This window comes from Coturnix japonica, chromosome 38 (genome assembly GCF_054131305.1).
Source record: "Coturnix japonica strain WE chromosome 38, WE-NBRP24, whole genome shotgun sequence".
NCBI classification, from domain to species: domain Eukaryota; kingdom Metazoa; phylum Chordata; class Aves; order Galliformes; family Phasianidae; genus Coturnix; species Coturnix japonica.
This window is the reverse complement of record NC_140700.1, coordinates 4,041,251-4,061,459: the sequence shown is the minus strand read 5'-3', so window position 1 is coordinate 4,061,459 and position 20,209 is coordinate 4,041,251. Positions and strand designations below refer to the sequence as shown.

The 20,209-nt window shown below is 44.9% G+C and overlaps 1 protein-coding gene across 3 annotated transcripts in view; it reads left to right on the top strand.

Annotated features, from left to right (window-relative positions):
- PLXNA2 (plexin A2) overlaps positions 1-20,209 on the top strand; it is a 302,069-nt gene that overhangs the window by 116,178 nt on the left and 165,682 nt on the right. The window lies entirely within an intron of this gene.

Here is a 20,209-nt window from a genome sequence, read left to right as displayed (position 1 = left end):
CAGGCAATACAGTGATCTGTGTGTTTTGCTTTGCAGCTGATTGCTGGGGCTGCGTGAGTCTGGATTAAGCTGTGAGCTGCACAGCCATGCGGGAGAGGCATGGTTGGGCCATGAGAAGGTGTTTATTGCAGCTCTGTTCCCTCTGGTTTCAGAAACTCTGGAGGTCAGAACTGCAGCCTTTCCTCCTGGTTCATATCGTTATGTGATAGAAGGAAACATTGACAGGGCAGGTGTGTGAGGTGAGAGGAGCATGAAATCTTTACTCTGCGATGAAAGGGGAAGGAAATGGGACTGTGAAACCGCTGCTCCCAGCTGTGTGAGCTCCGGTGAATGTTGATTTCTACAGGGAATGGGGATAAAAAATAACATTTCAGGTAGTTTTAATACGTTACATAAACTACAACTCCAAAAAATAGAGATCTGAAAGACTCCATCCCTGTTAGACCCGCTAAGTACACCCAGATGGAAATGTATCTCAAACCCCGCACAACTGACAGATTTGTCATAAAATCTAGTCTGTTCTGTCTAAGTTGATAAGGATGCCACTCTCTGTATCACGCAAGGAGAGGTGTCTCGGAGACAGAGAAAAGCTCATATTTCTGCTCACTGAGGTGTTGCTGACACAATTTAGCATGCAGTATCCAGCTCGTTTAGAATTCAGTGCCAACTTCATCCACATCATAAAGTGAATCCTGTTTTACAATTCCCTTGAACATTTCTCTAAATGATGGCATCTGAAAACAAGCGGCACGGCTTATATGTCTGAATTGTACTTCTGAAATTAATTCTTAGCACTATAATGCGGGATATCAGTCAGGCGTGTGTGCAGATAGAGAGGCTGCTGTGGCTGGGAGCTTGAAATGGATCCTTGCAGCATGAGGTGCTGCTGCCTTGAGCCAAGATGCTGTGCCCCTGCTGCACAATCTGTGCCCTTTTCCTTTCCAAATTCCTGAGTCTACAGGGTAGATGGGGATGTGAACACATGTAGGAAGGGGAATTTGGAAAGGGTACATGGAGTTCATCATGGTCTTCCTGTAAGCAAACAAGCCATCGTTTCCTTCAGTTATTGTACATTTGTATTGACCCATCTTTGGGTGCCAGACTTGCTCTGCTGGCGCTAATCTATTCCTCATTATCTTATTTCTCCTGTTTCTTTGCCGTGTGATCTTAACCTGAACGGAAGATGCACACATGTATGTGGAGATTTACAGCTCGTCCCATTTGTAAATCAATTTAGGACTTTCCATATTTTAATAATTCAGAAGCGAACAGGATTTCAATGCCGCTCTCAGATGCGGGAGCACCAGTTGGTCAATGATTGCTCATCTGTGATTCAATACATGATGGATGGCTGCAAGGTAACGCTGGGCATCTGACACAGGTGTTTATGAGAGCTGCAGGTACAGATCTCTTTTAATGCATTCTTTATGAATTATTGGCTGGGATTCTCAGCTCTGCTCTGCAGCCGCTCAGGAGGGATGTGAAAAGCAGCCTTTATCCTGAGGTAAAGTGAAACACTTTCATGGTAATAGTTTGTTTTAAAATCAGTTCTGCATCTCGTCTATTATACATTGAGAAGGCTCCCCTCTGGTTACTGTGAGACCTGGGCAGACTGGGCAGCAGCAAAAGCCTTATGCTATTTGCACTCTGCCATCAGGCTGCAGGTTTGCTTTCAGGTCCCCTCTGTACAGGATAGCTGTCAGAGCACCCATGGGTGTTTCAAAGAGAAAAATGGTGTGATTTTCTTTCTTATTACTCCGTGACCAATGGATTTCACGTGATTATTCCAAAATTATATCTACGTTTCCATCTACTCATTGAAAACAAATGGAACTCATCAAGAAAAGATGGAGCCATTGAATGGGTGAGAGGCGAGGAAAAAGTGTGGGTCCTTAACACAACTTCTCCCTGATTACACCATTGTTCTGTTCTGAGCAACGCAGGAGGATTATGGTAAAAAGTCAAGGATTGAATGGAGACTTCTGTCGGATGATTCTGTTAAAGTATATATCCATCAAAGCATGCTGTGAGTGCTTTTGATAATCAATTATTGATGTAATTAGTGATTAATTCTTACATCACAAGGATAATTTCAGTACAAGCATGGAGACAGTATTTTTAAGGGGTGAAGGCTCGGAAAAGGGGAAAAAGTCATTAATCTTCATGTTTGGTGTGTGTATGTATAGACAGAAGAACACAGACACGCTGCTGAAAAGGCAATCCAATTTCTTGGATGCTGGGACCATCTATAACAGTAGATGCATCCTTTCCTCTTTGTAGTCATGATGCATTTCATGATTCCTTTGCTTTACAGCATCCTTTAAAATGAAACATTTTATCAATTCTCTGGGTGATATTGATGTTTTGCCCTTTTAAACACGTCATTTGATTTTCTGATGTTCCTCTCTTATTCCCCATCTGTTTTCCTGTAACGCTTTCATTTGGTGGCGGTTTCTCATTGGGTCCCTGTGGGTTTATTCCAGGAGTTGCCTTGAGCAGTTTTGCTTTCCTTGTGTTTTGAAATGTCTGACATGCCACCAAACTCCTCACACAGCCCTAGTTTTGTCCTCACTGCAGCCTTAGTTCAGTATTTCAGCATGCAGAGCGCATTGACTTGACTTCACCATCCCCATGGATTCAGTCAGAGAGCAATCTTTAAAAGCAGGCAAGGAAAGGAAAAAGCCGCCGTGGTGTTTTAGATTGTGAACCAGGCCTGCTTGGAGGTATTTCCCAATAATGATCCTTTGATATCACAAAGGTGTAAGGAAGGCTGTGCTTCCCTAAGGCCCCCTCCATGGGTTGCCCTGCTCCCTATGCCCATTGGGATGCTGCTGGTGCTGGTCTGACCCTCCATTTGAGTACCCTTTGGCTCTCCCATTTTAAACGTCTGCATACCCACATATGGTGGATATAGGCAAACTAGCTGGCGACTTTTTGGTTTCATTCGCTTTTTTTATAGCTGACAAGTTGCAGCCCATGAATTTACTTGGGGTTGCAAAGGAAGAATAATGCTGGAATTAGCAGAGTTTGCATTCATGTGTGAAAAATCAGCGTTTGGGTTCATTGTGCCCATTATGAGCCGGGCAGAGTAATGAGTTGGAGCAGGTTTTTTTTTCATCCTCGGACTTCTATAGCTTCCAACTGTTTGCTACTAAACAGCTCCTTTGGAAATAAAGTCAGAATTATGTTCAGAACATCTGAATGTGAAAGCTGAGTGTGGATGAGAGATTTCCCAATATGGCTTAAAAAGCCAAAGCTGGTATTTTTTCAGTAGCTCTTCTTGCAGTGTAAGGAGATATTTAGGTATGTCCCATCTATAACCTTCCTATCATCTCAAATGGTCTTTCCAGGCCTGTACTTACCAAGGGTGACTTAAGGGACAAATGATGCTCAGCTGCATTAACACTGTAGATGGAGTATTATTCCAGCCTGGACGGCAGGAGAACACAGTTTACCTCCAGACTCAGCAGATGTCAATTTATATTAACGAGCAATGGCAACACACAATATATTTTATTTTCCTTGTAACCTGTCCTCATTACAAAACATCTGCATCTTTATTTCCCATTCCAGATGTTTAAAATTAATACTGCAGCAAACAGCTCACATTTTGCCTTTCAAATGATATATATGTATATATATTTTTGTCAGCATAAAAATTAGCTCTGATAAAATGAACGCCCCAGTGATGGCTTTCACTGTGTGCTGGAGAAAGTCTATATTACACTATCAATTTCAGCAGCACAGCGTGCTAAAAGGAGCAATAAGACAAGACTGCCTGTCACATATTTATGAGCATATGAACCTTCCGCTGTCCCTTTTGTTATCCCTTCCCTTGGCAGTGCACTGAGACTCTGAACCCTGAATTAATGCAAAAAGGATGAAGATCTACTTTCTAGTCCGTACGTCCAGGGTACTTGGCAGTTTGTAAATGTCAGTGCTGGAAACAGGGAGAAGAAGTGGTGTGGTTGTAAGCCATCGAGTCTGTCATTGTCACCGGCTTACTGGAAAATGTATTGAGCAGTAATGAGTAGCAGATAAAGGACATTCAGATTAAAGGAACTTTATATTTTTCTTTATCTTCGCAACAATCTACAGATGGATTTCCTAAGGGTGCAGTGCTAAATCTTTCTTACACAATAAGCTGTAAATCCTGAAGCTGGAGATCTTCTGGTTGGCCTGAAAGTGGCCTTTCATGTAAATACGGGGCCTGAATAATGGCTGGAAAATTATTCAAAGAATAATTACAGCAATTGATCTCGAGAAGTTTTGTGGTGTCTTTCATTTCCCGTTCTTCAAAGCTCTTTCTGTGACACAGCATCTCATTGAACCTGGGGAAAGCAAACCAGCTTACGGGTCGTTATTAAAGATGAATCATTCAGCTAATTGTGAAGGGCATCTGTGGGAATGGGTGGAATAAATATAGATCTTCACATGTGTGTATGTACATATATCTGCATGGGTGCTTATATATATTGTGTATTTGTGCATGCCTGTATGCAGCTGAGCATAGGGTCCCATTGGTGACACACCAAAGCCACCAACCCACCTTTGCTAAATGGCATCCAGATGTGCAGGTGAGCTGACTCAGACCAGTTTCAAGGCTGACCTTCCTTCATGTCCAGATTTCATTCTGACCCAAATGAATTTGACTTCCCATATCCTAAAGGTGGAGGTGTGTGCGTTCCCCAGGGGCAGACCTGTGCTGCGTTGCTCTATAGGGCAGGAGAAGAAATATATCTTTGTTTAATTTAGTGTGACTTGATTGTTGACTCAATTGCAGGTCAGCAGCACACCCAGAAAAGTCATATAAATCTTTTCTCTGCCGTGTGGGGGAGAAAACAGATGGACACCAGAGTATATTAATGTTCATTCTCCTTGGGAATCAATAGGAATCTGTATTTTATAAATGGGTCTGATAAACACAAGAGAAAATTCATGAAGCAGACATAGAAAGAAGGAGAGAGTGAAAAGCCAGTTAATTCCTTTCAAGCTGCTGATCATCAGCATCCTTGAGACGTATGTCCATTGGAGTCCTGGTGCAGCAGAAGGCAGTGATTCCACATTTCTTTTTCTGCTAGGGCTGATTGCATTAGTTATGCAGAAACATCAGGCCCAGTCCTGTTGTTTCTGGAGTGCCCTCAGCTCTAAATGGCAGCTATCAGCTGGAGGTGCAAAGCTTCTGCTTCTTGTTCAGCTCCTATTAGCGGCACAGGGAGGCTGTGCTGACTTTGGTCGGAATTGGAGTGGGTTTGTGATGTTAATAAGCAATGAACTGCAGCCTAAATAGACAAGTACACGGGAAAGAGTAAAATCATTTAAGAGGATGGTGAGGGTTGCTTTGCAGGTAACTGTGATGGGAGTTGGGATTTAGTGGGATTCAATGGGAAGAGGGTTTGGAAAGTACAGGAGAATTTTAAGGCAGATGGAAAGTTCATATGGAACAGAGGGAAATGAATACACAAGCAGTCAGATTTGTGGGAGAAAAAGGAGTGATGGAAAAGAAGCAGAAGAATGAAAGGTGAAGGGGAGGGAAAGGTTAAGCTGAAACAAAAAGCAAATAAAACTCAGAGAGGAGCAGAAACAGATCAGAAATAATGTTTACCAATGCAGCTGTGGCCCTGTCTGAGGTCAGGGATAGGTGCTGCTTGCTGAGATTCGAAGCACACTTCTCTGCCTCCCTGTAGTGTTTGTCCTCATCTGTGGCCCTTATGTGGTCAACCCAGGGCCTGGAGATTCATTTTCCTCTCCCTTCCCCATGGTGCACACTCACCTGAACCTCTCCCCATCACTTATGCCCCCCTCCCATTTCTCCAACATGGAAGAAGGAAAAGGGGGGTTGGGGGGAGGATTTAAAAGAATCATTGTGCATAAAACTGTAGCTCAATTTCCATAAAGAAATAGAATTAGAGAACGATAGAAATGAGAAATATTAGCCTATAACACCACATGCTTCATCAAAAACCCAGCCTTGCGAGATGACAGCAGACATCAGTAATTGCCAAAACACCAGCTTTATTTATAGATGTGGGGGAGAGAGCAGCGCACTACATACAAATTCCAATTAAGGATAAACTATCCAGCTTACAGAGAGAGCTACTGTCTCTCATTTGCAGTGGCAGAAACTCCATCATGTTCATAGTCTTGGCGACTTGCCGTAGATTATTAGAAAATAACGCACTGCTATTGTATGCAGATCCCATCTCTGTGGTGCCCTTGCAGTTGTCTGCTGTCAGCAAAGCAAAATCCTCTCCTACACGCAGGTAGAAGCAATGTGAACAAAGTCCAGCTCTCTGCTTTGCTGGGTGTGTTTGGTGGGTCACATCTCAGCAGCCAACATTGTGCTGCTGGGTTGTGTACAAAGCCCAATGAGAAGCTCACAGTGTGCAGGGGACAGGGAGGTTGTGAGCAGGGAGCAGGCACCTCCATCCTTCTGCAGTGAGAAGGCTCAGTCTGACTTTCCAAGCAGTTCTTGGGCCAGACCAGCACAGATAGCTCAACAATACAAATTATTTTGTTTACAGCCTGATGGGAGCATTTGTTAGGCTAAATTCTGCAGCGCGTTTGCAATACCTTCGCTGTGGATCACTGAAGGAATCCATTACCACGTATGTGATAATGGATGGGTTTAATCAGAGGCTGAGAGTTTTGTGGTCCCTCCCAGTGTTGCTTGGTAGTAATCCTCTTTAATTACAAAGGATGAGGTGGTCACAGAGATGCAGAGCGTCCAGGGTGCTCTCTTGCCTTTGCCACCAGCTCAGAAAGTTTGCTAAGACGAATGCTGTCATTGTGCATCAGTTTATTCATGCAGTATTAAATGTATAGAGGACGACAGCAGAAATGAATGGGGCAGAAATCTGGCCTGCACCCCAAAGGTGATGGAAACATACACAGCCAATCCTTCACAGAAAGCTTTGGCAAAAGCAAGTGGTGTGCATTGCCAGCACTGCAAGAGAAGCAGCGCAGTGTTCATGCAGCCCAAAGAGAAGCAGAGAGGAGCAGAGATTGGGAACCACAGCCCTCAGTAGGGGGGCCCTGGTTATCTCCCAGGAGCCATTTACATCTTCTCTTCAGGTGATCCCAGCCTCTAATCATTATCCCGAAACCACAAAGCCGCTCCGCACACACAGCAACCTCCTTGAAAGACTTGTCAGGACTGAAACAGTAATTCACAAATTCACTAAAATTCCCTGCTCTGCTGAGCAATGTGACAGCTCTGCCGACCGCAGTAACATTTCTATTCAAACTGGCTTTGGTGCTGAAGCTATAAATATCCCTGCAATATTTCCTGCTTCAGAACATAAAGACAGCTTTACAGTGCTGATAAAATAGAAATTACTTTCTCTCTGAGGTCTAGCTGGAATTTTAATGTCTGTTTTGCAATAAAGCAGCTCCTACGCAATTCGATTTGAGGGAAAGAAAACAAACGGTCTAATTTAGTTACAGTAATGACTCCTCTTGTATGGTTGGCCATAGTCAAATCTGGGGTTGTGGGGTTGTTTGAGTTCTTAGCGGTGAGTGCGGGGATGATTTTTACAGCCATCTGAATTTGGTTGTGTCTTTTACATCTGCATCCAGCGCTGGTTAATTACAGGTATGAAACAAGAAAGAGCGAGAAAGAAAAAAGGTCATTACAGTTTACAACCTCTGATGGTGTTCCTGTAAAAATCACTTGTCACAGCTGTAAAGCCAGTGACCAGAGATGACACGGATTAAAAAGGGGTCTGGGATTGAAAAGAAGAATTGCAACTACTGCGCTCATCAGCGTTGCCTTTAATTATTCCATAAATGTCACCCTGGCTCTTGTTAGCTCCTTCAAAGGAAGGGAAGAAAAAGACCTCATTTTCTGTGGTCACCGAGTTCCTCTTTGCATTTCTGGGATGAGGCTGAGAACAATTAAACGAGGACATTTGCATTGCAGGCACATGGAGCGGAGCAGATTGTCTCGGCACACGGGTGCCAGTAAATATTTTAGACACCAAAGAGAGTCAGCTTTGGTTATCTGGCAGAGCACAGCTGGTGATGGGTGAGCCACAAAGCTCCGAGTGCCTGGTGAGGATGCTGGCTCTGTCTGTGTGTGCAGATGGGGGGTCTGGGTTCATTTGGTGGGAGCACTTCTCCTTCACATACCCCCATCAGGTGCCCTTGACTTGGTGTTTCATGCCCAGCACCCACCTGTGTGCATGTAGGATGCACCCCACCTCTCTTCTATGTATGTTAATAGACCAGAATCAATCCTTACTGTAATGAACATTGACGTGAGATAGTTCCTTCCGCAGGTGGGAGCATGGGGGTCAAGAAAAGCCCTGTCTCTTTTATGAATACCCTAAATGTAATTGCTGAGATCTGAAACAATTAACATGCAGATGATTTTGGCATCCCCATCACTTATCTAGAGAATCTGTCGTGCCTGTAGCTGTCACTGACATCAGCAAAGCAGCCAAGAAAGCACAGAAACTTATGCTGCAGATGCAAAAACTGGAGCTGGTTTGTGTCTGCAGCCCAGCACTGCCTGTGCTCTCATTTCTGACTGAGAGAATCAAAGTCTTAGTGAATAAAAGCAGGTAAAGAGCTCATTACTTCTTATTTATTGAGCCTGCGAGGAGTCAGCTGTGTTGGTCTTCAGTTGGTCCAATACAATAGGGTTGGTGGGAAAAAGAAAAGTCAGGATCCACCCATTCCCAGACCTCATTTAAGAGGTTTCAGTGCTAGTAAGAGTTTCTTGCTGGAGATCTCAGTGTATTTGAAGCCTTCTTTCTCTTCCCTTCTCTGCAAGCTTTGTTTTGTTGTTTGTTTAGACTGCTGTGCTCTCTTGGTATGCAGATGAAATGCCTGCCACGCTTCTAGGGCTGTGTAAATAAGCGACTATTCAGAGTCTTTTAAAAGACACATAAGTTTACTCCTCTTCATAAACGCAAGCTTAAGTTAATGAGAAACCCAATGCTTTTATTTCAATGACAAAACAGCAGTAGATTGGCTATGTGGGACTGAGTGAAATAAACTGCAAGTATTATTCTGCTCCTTTCTAAGGGCTGGAATCCTGCAATGAATCTATCTGTGTTTTTTTTCTATTTCAGAAGGAAGTGATCATGTCTGATTATGGCTTCCAGTGTTTCAGATTGAGAACGTACCCGTCGTTCTCTATAGAATTTCTTACACTGGAAGTTGTTGTATCGTGTAGCAGAGAAAATTAATAAGGCTTTGGAAGGCCACGTTGAGTGGTGTTCTGTTACTGAGGACTGTTTACTGAAATCTAATGTGTAATTGGTTGGGGGAAGAACAATATAAATCATGTTCAATCCCTTGCAGGAGGGTTTTCATGTGTAAGGCTTGCTGATTGGTTTGTCTTGTAGATGTAACATCAGTGTTTTCTGCTCTGGGATGTATTAAGCAGACAGAAGTAGTATTAGACTCAGGAAACAGCACTATTTTTGTATTGAAGGAGTATCATGAATAAACTGGCATAGATGTTGCTTCCTAGGGAAGGTGCTTTTGGTTTAGGTGATAAATGGGATTAATAGATTCCTCTGGAGTAATGATTCTACTTTGTTTCTCAGCCTCCAATAAGAGAAACCAATGGCTTTCAACCCATTGGTTGCTTTTTAGGGACTGAATCCTGGTTTTTCTACCAGTTCTCCTTAATATGGATGTTCAAGGCTGTCCAACCAAAATTGCATTTAGATTACATTACATTACACAGTAAGTGGCAAATCATCGCCGCTTCCTTTGACATTCAGTGTAATAACATTAACCATGATGAATTTCCTTTTACTATTCACGTGGCCTCCATACATTATTTCAGCTGAATTCCATTGCAGCGCAGCATTAATTAATGTCTATTGCTTATCGAGTCTTACCCATTTCTACCTTCCATCCCTGGTGGACCAGCGTTAGGACCACAACACAGATAGTGAACTTCCTCCTTGCTGTTTAATACCACACCAATCCAAGTTCTCCTTTCCACCTGTAAGGTCAGCAAGAAGCTCTGCTTTCCACTTGTACCTGTTGAATACGGCTTAATTTACCGCATTTAATTAGTTGGTGGGCCTCTGACCCTTCCTACCACCAGATGTCATCCTTCCAACAGGTAGGGATGCAGCTCTGGTTGATGTAGTGCTGCTGCTCTGGGAATCCCAAGCCTGGACTTCCTTTTTCTGTTACATTGGGCAGCCTTCAGTGGCCTCTTGTCATTCTAGAACAGCTTAAGGCAGCAGCTGCCCTCCAGGAAGAGCCATTTTATCCCAACAACTGCTTTCCTGCAGGGCTTGAGAAGCTGGGACACAAAACAAGAGGATTTTCTGCCCAGAGAAACAATGGATTCCTTGCAGCAAAGCAGAGTGCAGGAGTTAAGCCATGCAAATGGCTCTAATAAGCATAATTTAAACCCATGGTTTTCTTTTTATAGCACTTTCATACTCGGTGTTTTATATTCCAATTTTCCACCTTTTAGTCTTGCTTCTTTCTTTTTTTTTTGCTGCAAAACCCTATCTCAAATGGGAGGGCAATTACTAGGCAAGCATGTAGTTCTTTAATTGAAACACTTATAGGTGTACACTTAAAAACTATAAAGACTTTTTATGGAATAGCAATGCCTTAATAGGCTCTTGTGTATGTACATTGTAATCTAATTCTGTACTCTTTCAGCATTGCTGGGGGAAGCTGTTAATTTATGTCTACAATGAGCAATAAAGCAATAACAGTAATCTAAAGGTGCAATATCCCTTGTTTAGGGGGCATTTACGGTTATGTATTAAAACTATAAATACATCAAGATGCTGCAGGACTGATCTATATGAAATGAAAGATAGGATCTCCCCACTTTAAAATGTGCTGCTTTCAGCAGAAAAGCGGCCGTGTGCTGGTGGTTAATGTCAAATCCCAGCACTCAGCATGAATGGTCAGCAGAGGCCACCGCCAGCCTCTGGTGAGAATTTAACTCATCTTATTCCCCCTGTAATTTAATTTGTTACTGTGTCTGCGGTGCAGAAAAGCAAGAGGTAATCTTGTTTTAGTAATTAGCCTGATCCCACTGTGTTGGTAGCTACCAAAATTTGTTGAGAGCCGGAGTCCTTTCAGTGCTTTCACTGCTGTTAACTCTATTTGTTCCTTAGTGATTTCTATACATTCTCTGTGTCAGTCTTGTCTAAAGTGTTTTTTCCCCCCCATGCATTTTTGGGGTGAAAAGCCCCATGGAAAGGACTGAGCCTGGCAGGAGCACAGGGGATCCCATGGCTGTAGGAGCTGCAATGTTCCATTGCAGACTGGTTGCTGCACTCTGTGCAAATGGTTCTTTTTACACAAGCCAGCATAAGGATGGGTGACAGGGAAGGGTAATTACCTCGTATGAGGGCTGGTCTCTGGGTAGAGATGGTGACATACCTGATATCCAGGTATTATGACTGAGAAAAGGAATGGAGGGCAGAGCTGATGCTGTAAGATGGCATCAAGAGCTCAGGCATGGTACAGAGAGTCCCAAACTCAAAACAATGGGAGAGGGGAGAGATGAACAGAAGGAAATGCTGCAGAAGCCCATTGTGTGTCATCCATCACGGGGCTAAGAGGGATTTAATCTCATTCAGCCCATTGAAAAGACACCGCTAACATTTCTCAAAGTCAATCATTCAATTTCTTTTGGAAACATCAGTCGTGGCTCATTCAGCAATTAATCTGATCGATACTTTGAGGTGCATATGATACTTTTTTCCCCCTCTCGTGCATAGAGCATGTGCTTCCATTGGCTTCTATCAGCTTTCTGGAGCTCAAATGGGTGCACGTGTCATTCAGACCTGGAAGTACAATGTTCTGCTCTGTGCTCTGCTCCTCGTGTCTCCAAACCACTCTTCAACTCAACCCAAATAACCACCTGGGAGCCTTCTGTTGAGAAGTAAAGGCTGTGCAAGCACTGATTGACTTAATGTGCCATAATGCAAATATCCGTGGCCAGTCCTTCCTTGGAAGGCTGATTGCAGGAAGGTCCTCTGCTTCCACCCCAGGCCGTGCTGCTCTGTTCCATCATTTCAGCAGCAACCAGCTGCTTGGCACAAGCCGTGCCAGCTCAGCAGCTCTGTCTACACTTCCCTTGAGGAAACCATTCACCTTATCACCAAAGAGAAACAGGGGGGGAGAAATTCCATCTGTTACAGCTCTGAGCTAGAAGCTTCATAATTGCATGGGCACACAGGCTGCATATCAAATCTTTTTTTTGTTTCAGGAATCACTTAGGGAGCATTCATTCTCCTTTTATTGTTGTTCCCTCCCTTGCAAGTGTCTGTATTTAATCTCCTTTGGGACACAATGCAAGGATTTCTGAGCAAATTTGTGGCTTAATGATGCCGGGGAGGTGTTTAGAACCACAAATGGATCCGGGAATATCTGCTGTTGTGTGAACCCATTGTGAGCTTTACTGGATGTGAAAATAAGGATTTTCTTAGGAATCGATCAGTTTTGTTTAATATCTCACTTTACAGAAGGACCTTAAGAGAGTGAGTTATAAAACTTCTGTATAAAGTCTCATTCTATCAAGCCTTTCTATAGCACGTGGTTTCTCAGGCCGTCTTGGCTTTGTGCTGTTCTTCAGGTATGGACCATCACCCCTATGGGGAATTCGGTTGTGAAAGACTTGAGTCCCATCTGAGCCCAGTTTTGCAGTGGGGTTTTTTTACCTTTGCACGCTCTTATTTTTTCTTGCAGTAATTGAATGGAGAGCTGCAGCTTCAACAGAAAACTGCTGAGGTTCACAGACTCATCTATTCTGGCCTCAAAGCGTGCTGGTCTCAGGTGATTAGGCCAAGACACCCATTAGTGTGAGCGAAGCAAATGTATTCGTGAGGGGCCCTGGGGGTCTCCACAGTGTCTTTGAAACCTGGAGGATGACTGGTCCCTGGGGATGCTGCTTGCTTTGTCTGAAGATACAAGTCATATTGCAGGGCTTGAAAAACGTGCCTGGCGGTGACAGACTTCTGGAGATCAATCTGATTAGCTTATCAAAGGGAAGATTAGAAAGCAACCTGATCGTGCTGTTTAAATATGTTCACAGAGAGAGCGCGCGAGGTACAAAGTAATATTTAATCTTGTGGAGGAAGGTATGACAGGAGCTGGGGTCTGCAGGCAGGAGCCACACCGAGCAGGGAAGCCAGATTGAGGAATGAAATGGTTCAAATGCTTAATGAAGGAAAATGCAGGAGTGCATCATCTGTGTGCATCATTGGGCCCTGCAGTCAGAGCTGCCCCTCATGGGCACAGCAGGCAAGGAGCAGTTTTATAGTAGCCCTTGCAAAAGGGGTTGGGGCCAAGTGCCTTTTCTTTCTGCCTTTTGTGTCTTCTGTGTTGTTCAGGCTGCAAATTGAATCCAGCGTTATTTGTTTTTGCTGCTGCCAAAAGGGGGGGGGGGGGGGGGAGAAAAAATCACAGGGTAAACAGTGGGATGTTTGCAACCTTCTTACATTAGGCAGATTGAATAAACTGCCTTGCAGCTGATTGTTTTCCTTCAGATCAGTCAGAGCTGCTGTATTTCTATTTATTTGATTTTATGTACATTTCTGGGGCTTTGGTTTTGTCGGGGTTGTTTTGCATTCCTGGCTTGTGGTAAGGGAGGTGAACAGCTCTGCAACTCAGTGTCCAAACAGAGCTTACAGAGCTCCAACTCTTGGGTTAACCAAAGAGCAGCACGGATGAGCATTGCTTTTAATTACAAATCCCATTGAGCCCAATCTTTTCATCTCCTGACATTGCATTAAACTGCTGTGACTAGGGCTGGTTTGGGCACATGCAGCGTGGGGCTGGGGACGGGCACAGTCCCCATCTCCATATGGCTCAGTACTTCAAGACTCCATCTTGTGCCCACTGACAGCAAAAGCAAGCTCCTGTTAACTTCAGTGCTGCAGGATCCTCAGTGGAGATCCCAAGTTGGATATTTCTTGCCTATGTCAGGCCCCAGGTTTGCTCAGCAGTACAAAAGATGCAAAGCCAACAAGCTGCTCTAACCAAAGCATCCCCACCACGTGCATCTCTTTGCTCTCTTCTCCCCCACTTCATTCAACACCAGGAGCATTCAGGGTACATGAGTGAGAAATGAGGGCAGGCATTGCACACAGCATTACTCCAGGATGCTGATGAATGCTGCCATCATAGTGAGCAGTGCCTGCACAGCAGCTTCCTCCCCAGTTCTGCAGCCACGAAGCACATGGGAGCCGCGTGGCAGAGCTGATCAGAAGGGCCATTTAAAAACTGAGCTCTCTTCTTTTTTGTCATGCTTTGCAAATGCAAACAGGTTGTGGTTCTCTCTTTGGAGGCGAGGGCATGCTAATTGCAAGAGCGCTCATTAATTATACATGTTGCGCCCTGTTTGGTTGCCAAAAAAGTAATATTTTTGGATATTGTTAGCCAGAATATGACTTTAACTTGCTGTCACCATTATCTTGTGAGTGGTAGTGATTTAATGAACATATGGCACTGCGTTTGCTAATGCCAAACCCCATTCTCTTCAACGAGAGGAGCTGTTTTCCCATTAGGTGCTGTGGATGTTATTCACATTGAGCTCCACGCTGCTAAATATTTAAAGCTATGGAAGAGAATGGTGGAGTCTGTACCTTCTTTGCATTCTTATGCAAGCTCCTTGTGTCTGTCTGTGGATGCAAAGTGCTGCTGTGGACTTGGTTGGAAGGGTGATCATTGCTGAACCCACTGCATGAGTCTGCCCTCAAATTCCATGTCTGTAATGCATGCTTTGCTTATTTCCAACTCCATCCATTGACCTCTGGAATGACTTGGAGCATCACTTTCATCTGAGCCATCTTCAAGGACTGGACAAGTGGTGGTGGGGGTGGTTTCTTTCATAACACATTGTTTTAAAGCTGATCTCATAATTGTATTGATTTGGGGTTGTTGGGTTTTGGTGTGTTTTTTTTTTTAGTTCTCTGCGTCAAAGCACTTCTTTAATCAAAAGTAAATTATGTGGAGGCCGTTAGGGGTCAGCCCGGCTGGCAAAACAAAAACTGCAATACATCATTTATTTGTAAATGTCAGTGAAATCTGCAGATCGATATCCCTCTCCATGCAGATGATATTTGTGATTCACTGTGAACCCAGCACCTCCTGCCCGCAGTGCTGCAGCCCCCCTTGAACAGCACAGGGCTTGCAGAGGGCAGCAGCTTGGCTGTTTTCCCACTTAATTCTGATTTTTCTCATGCATGCTCAAGTTGAACCCCACTGTCAGTTAGGTTGGCTGCTCCTGCTGCCCTGTATCATACAGCTTTGGACCCCCAGGCTGTATGGGCTCCCACTGTGGGTCCAGCTGAAGCTGGCAGCTATGCACACAGGTGAGGTTTTTGCCTCTGAACTCCACCTAGTGGCAAAACACTCGAGGTCTGGTGGTGGTGGGTCTGGGTTTGAGCTGATCTACCCCCATGCCAGGTCATTCAGCTCTTCTGTCAACTGGAAGCTTAACCTTCTGGGCCCTGAGTTGCTCCTGAGAGCATCGTGTTGGCAAGGCAGGCATTGTGCAAAGGGCTGAAGCAGGTATAGCTGTCATGAAGGTGGATGTGCAATACATGTGCTCCTGTGGCCTTGGGTAGTGTTCGCCCCATGGCAGAGCTGGGCTGCCCATCCACACTGTGAGTATCTGCCCATCTCCCAGGGGTTGTATTGGCCTCTGTGGTCACCGTGTGATCCTGGTGCTGTTATAGGAAATGAAGGAGGATATAACAGCCAGATAGGATCTGAGCACGGGTTTTTCTCTTAAATATTCAGAAGAATTTATATGAGGGATGGGATTGAAGTTGAGATGTTGCTGATGTGCTGTGTATAAAAAATAACCATGCTCCATTCTGCTGTGCTGAGGTTATTGCCCAAGGTCTCTGGGCTTATACTGTGGTCATGGGTATACCCAGCCCTGCTGGAAAGCCCCTGGGGAGCTGCTTTGTGTGTCTGCCTACCAGTAATGCAAACCTGAAGCAGGTTGCTGTGACTGGAGTGGCCATATAGCAAACTTCTGGGTTCCTTCTGGATGAAGTCATTGTGAATGGATTGCTTGCTGAGTTGCTTTGAGTTTCTGCCTGGCGCTGCAGGTTTGCAGGCTAAGCTCTGTCCTTTCCAGCAGACAGGTTGGCGAAGGTTGCTGAGAAGTCATTACAAAGCAATGCTTTCCTTTGATTTTTGCACTGGGTCTGGGCAAAGAGCTGGGCTGCAAAGCCTTCAGCCAGGTCCTGGAGTGGAGCAGCTCAGGCTGAGCCTCGCTGCTGGCAGGAGGGTGTGGAAACAGGAGGGTGCCTTCCTGCACATTGCAACAGGAGCAAAGGCTTTTTTGCAGCCCAGAGGGAGGGAATCATTGCAGACATCCCCGCTGCCTGGCTGAGAAAGGAGGATGCTGAGTGGGAAGTTACCTGCTTTAAAAGAGTTGACCTCAGCGCTCAAAATGTCATTGAGAAAAGGCAGGTAGGGAAGTATCCAAAGCAAGATCATGGGTTAAAGCTGCCTGCTTCAGTAATTCATCAGGAGCTGCCAGTGAGGCTCTGTGTGACAAAAGGAAGGAGTGTTGTCCAAGGGATGGAATAACAGAGGCTGGGCTGTGTGGTGCATTGGGGATGTGAGCTCTTGTGGGTCCGAGTGGCTGAGCCAAAGGTCCCATGGGTTGGGGATGGGCTGTGCAATCCTATGGCCACATGCATTAATTACAGGGGTTGGAGCTGTCCTATGTCAGCCCATGCTGTTTCATCTTCCCAGTGCACTGCCTGCCCTTGGTGCAAAGGGATAACAGCCTTTGCAGCACAGTGGTGCCCAGGGCTCCGTGTTGTAGTGATGCTGTGTGGGATGTAGGACACTATAGGGTGGTGATGTGGCATCACCAAAGGCTGAGGGGGGGTTGTCCAGAAAGCAGTTTGCTGTGCTTAATCACAGGATGAGTATTGATAGAATAACCTGTCGGGATGGGTGAGAATCATGTGTGGGTATTTGGCGTGGGGAAAAGAGAAAGAGTGGCTTTGAGTTCTAGTCAGGGCAATATGGATATTCTTAATTAATCTTTCCTATCACTGTAAGTTGAAATCCAGCCGTGAGCTGCAGCTGCAAATCTTGTGGCTCTGATGTAAAAAGTCATGCAGGTTAAGGTAAAAAACAACTTCTCCAAGGCTTTTCCCTGCCTTTCTGAACTAGGAAAAGCAAAAAGAAATGGGGTTAAAAGCCTGAAGCTGTGATTGAGCTCGGGATGAAGCATCAAAAGCTCCTATGAAGTTATCATTTAAAAATTATATATAAAGATTTGAGAACAGCTTGGCCTGGAACAGCGTTTCAGGCATGGCTAGCTGTTAAAAATAAGCTAATTCAGAAGAGGCGCATTTAAATAAAAATAATGCTTAGACATAATGGCAGAGATAATAGTTTTGAATGGGGAATTCTAATGACTTTGAGGGCATTTTACAGGGCAATTAATACACATGAAAATGCTGCTCTATTCAGCTGATGGAAAGAAAGGGAAATAAAATAAAACAGGCGGGGAGAGAAAGGGAGACGGTGGTGACTGGCGAAAATAGGGTTTGATTTTTTCCTTTTCAATAGGATCACTGCTTACAAACATAATAAGAGGAAAAATAAGCATGTCAGGTTCTATAATGCGGCTTGTAAAATCCGGAATGATTAGTTTGTAAAGAGGGGCAATTAGGCTCCTTTTGCATATGCATGTGACTTCTGGATGGAGCGGGGCTTTCTCTGCTTCCACCCCCCCCCTCCTCTTTATCAAGCACCTAAAAATAACAGAGCCCCGTTGCTCCATCAGCAGAGCAGTGGTAGCTGGGATCTCCCTTTAGCATCTGCTTTTTGTTGGCAGGTGGCCCTGCTGCGGGTGGGGGCAGTGGGTGGCAATGGGACCAACCCCCGTCCTCTCCATGTCAGCAAGCAGCCCCTCCTGGTCCTGAGCTGCTCTCTTCAAACATATAAATAAATATTACATATGCTAACAGATGGTTCATTAGCCAGTTGTTATGGCAATCAGCATTTCAGCCAATTAAAATCCCTTTCTCGTGGCTTTAAAAGTGTCAGCGATGGGAATGGTGAAATGGCCGATGAACAAACCATGGCACGGGGCTAAAGACAAAAGGGGTTTTCTGCACTGGGCTGGTGGGTGAAGGATGAGAGTGTGAGTTCAGGCTCTGCAGGTAGTGATGGAGTTGGTAGCTCTGAATGCCAGAGGGGATGAGAACCCAGAGCTGCTCATCTGGGTGAGGTGGGTATGCAGTGATGTGCATGGATCCATACAGGTTAAGCAGGAGATAAACCTCTGTTCACAGCAGCAGGACAGAGCTGTTGTCCCTCTCTGTGCTGCTTTCAGGTGGCACCAGCAAAGAGTAGGATTGGGATTTGATGAGTCATGGGCTGCCTGGGGCTGGTTCTCCTCTTTCACTTATTGTGACCATTTAGAGGAGTGAAAAATAGCTCCTGCAGACAATCAGAGCAGATTATTTTAATGAGAGCTCAAAAATGAGAAACCAATGGCTCAAATTGAGCCTTTAAATGTTTCTACACACGTCTGCGTGGAGCTGAGCAATGCTTAAATCAGCAGGTCTGCAGCACGAGGCGGCTGCTGTCAGGGCTTGAGTTTCCAGCCCTCTTCCAGCAGCTAAACTGAACATCCCGAGTGAAGCTGCGTGCTCTCAGCAGCTCCATTTTCTGCCTGTAATTGTCTTTTATCTGCTGGAGTCGTCAGTGCCCGGCTTGCATCTGCTCCTGATTCCCTCAGTGTACACATCAGAGAGGGAAACAATCATTTTTCCCATATGTGCTTGAACAGGCAATAGGTAGAACACAGCTAATAACCTTTCAAAGCTCCTTTGCTTCTCTCTAGATTGTGCCCACTTTTCCGATGGGTGTTATGTGCCTATTAGTCCTCCTTTTTTCTTTCCTTTTCTTCCTTCTGTGCTGGTGATCCTTTGTGTGCTTGCGGTTGAGCTGGACCAAGAGTGGGTCAGAGCTGCAGGAGAGGCTGTTGTGTTTGCAGGTTGTTTCCTTCAATAGGGAAAGAGGCTCCAGTTTTCCCCTATTTTCTCTCTTTTCTGACAGTTAAGTTACACAGCAAGCAATGCAGATGTGTCCTACACTGCTTTTTCTTCCAGCACAGCCACATAGAACCATAGGATATCCCAAATTGGAAGAGGCCTATCAGGATCATAGAGTCCAACTCCTGGTTCTGTGCCTATTAGAGGTTCCCTCTGGTTTCTACCCTTACGGCTCCAAAAATTCAGAGTAACAACCCTGTCTCTCATTCCTTCTGGTTTATAAGGTGGATTCCTGAGTTGGGATGCTTGGCTCATTTCAGACCTTCAGTCTGGAAATGGAAGGATTGCTCTGACATAGCACTTTGTCTTTGCTATGTTATCCAGAGTGCTCTGTGCCACCCATACATATATTTTTCCCCTCACTTTTATTTCAAGCATCCCTCACAGTTTGTGATGACAGTTCCAAAAGCTTCAGAGCTTCTTCTAGATGGGCAGGAAAATACCACGGGTACTTGTTTAAACATCAGAAAGGTATTAGCTCAATTTCTCACTTCAGTGCTACCAGGAGTGTTTAGGCCCATTGGGCATGAATTTAATTTTCTACAGGCTGCAGAGAGGAGGAAAAAATCTGCCTCCTGATCTTAGCATTAGCTCCTTCTCATCCCCTTCCCAAAGCTCCAGGCTCTGAGTGATGCTGAGGTTGGAGCTGATGCCCTGTGCTGTGTTGGAGGAAAACCTGGAGGCATCAGTGCTGGCAAAGGTATCTCAGTGGGGTTAGCAGAGCAGAACAGCCAAGCAGTGCCATGCAGGGAATGGCAGACAAAACCCTGTCTGAGTACTTAAGTCAGGAGTAAAACCAGGCTTTCAGTTTTTTAATGGTGTTAAGGAGGTGTTAATAGCCATGAAAGCAGGCAGAGTGTTTTAAAGGCAGTTTGTTGTCCTGGTTGGGCTCTTGGTGCAGGAATGGAGTGAGGCTCTGTGGGTGTCAGGACATCACCCAGCTTTTTCCAAGGGTATGGGAATGTCAATAGTCCTTGTCACACATAGGGGAAAAATTGCCTTTTAATGGTCAATAGTAATAACCAGTCTGTTTAAACTTTCATGACTGAGGTATATACAATCTATGGCCTATGAATTATGCACATCCCTCTGGAGGCAGGGAGGTGCCTGTGGTCCCCAACCCATTTCTTCCTTCCCAGCTCCACCCCATGGTGGGGATGTGCCCA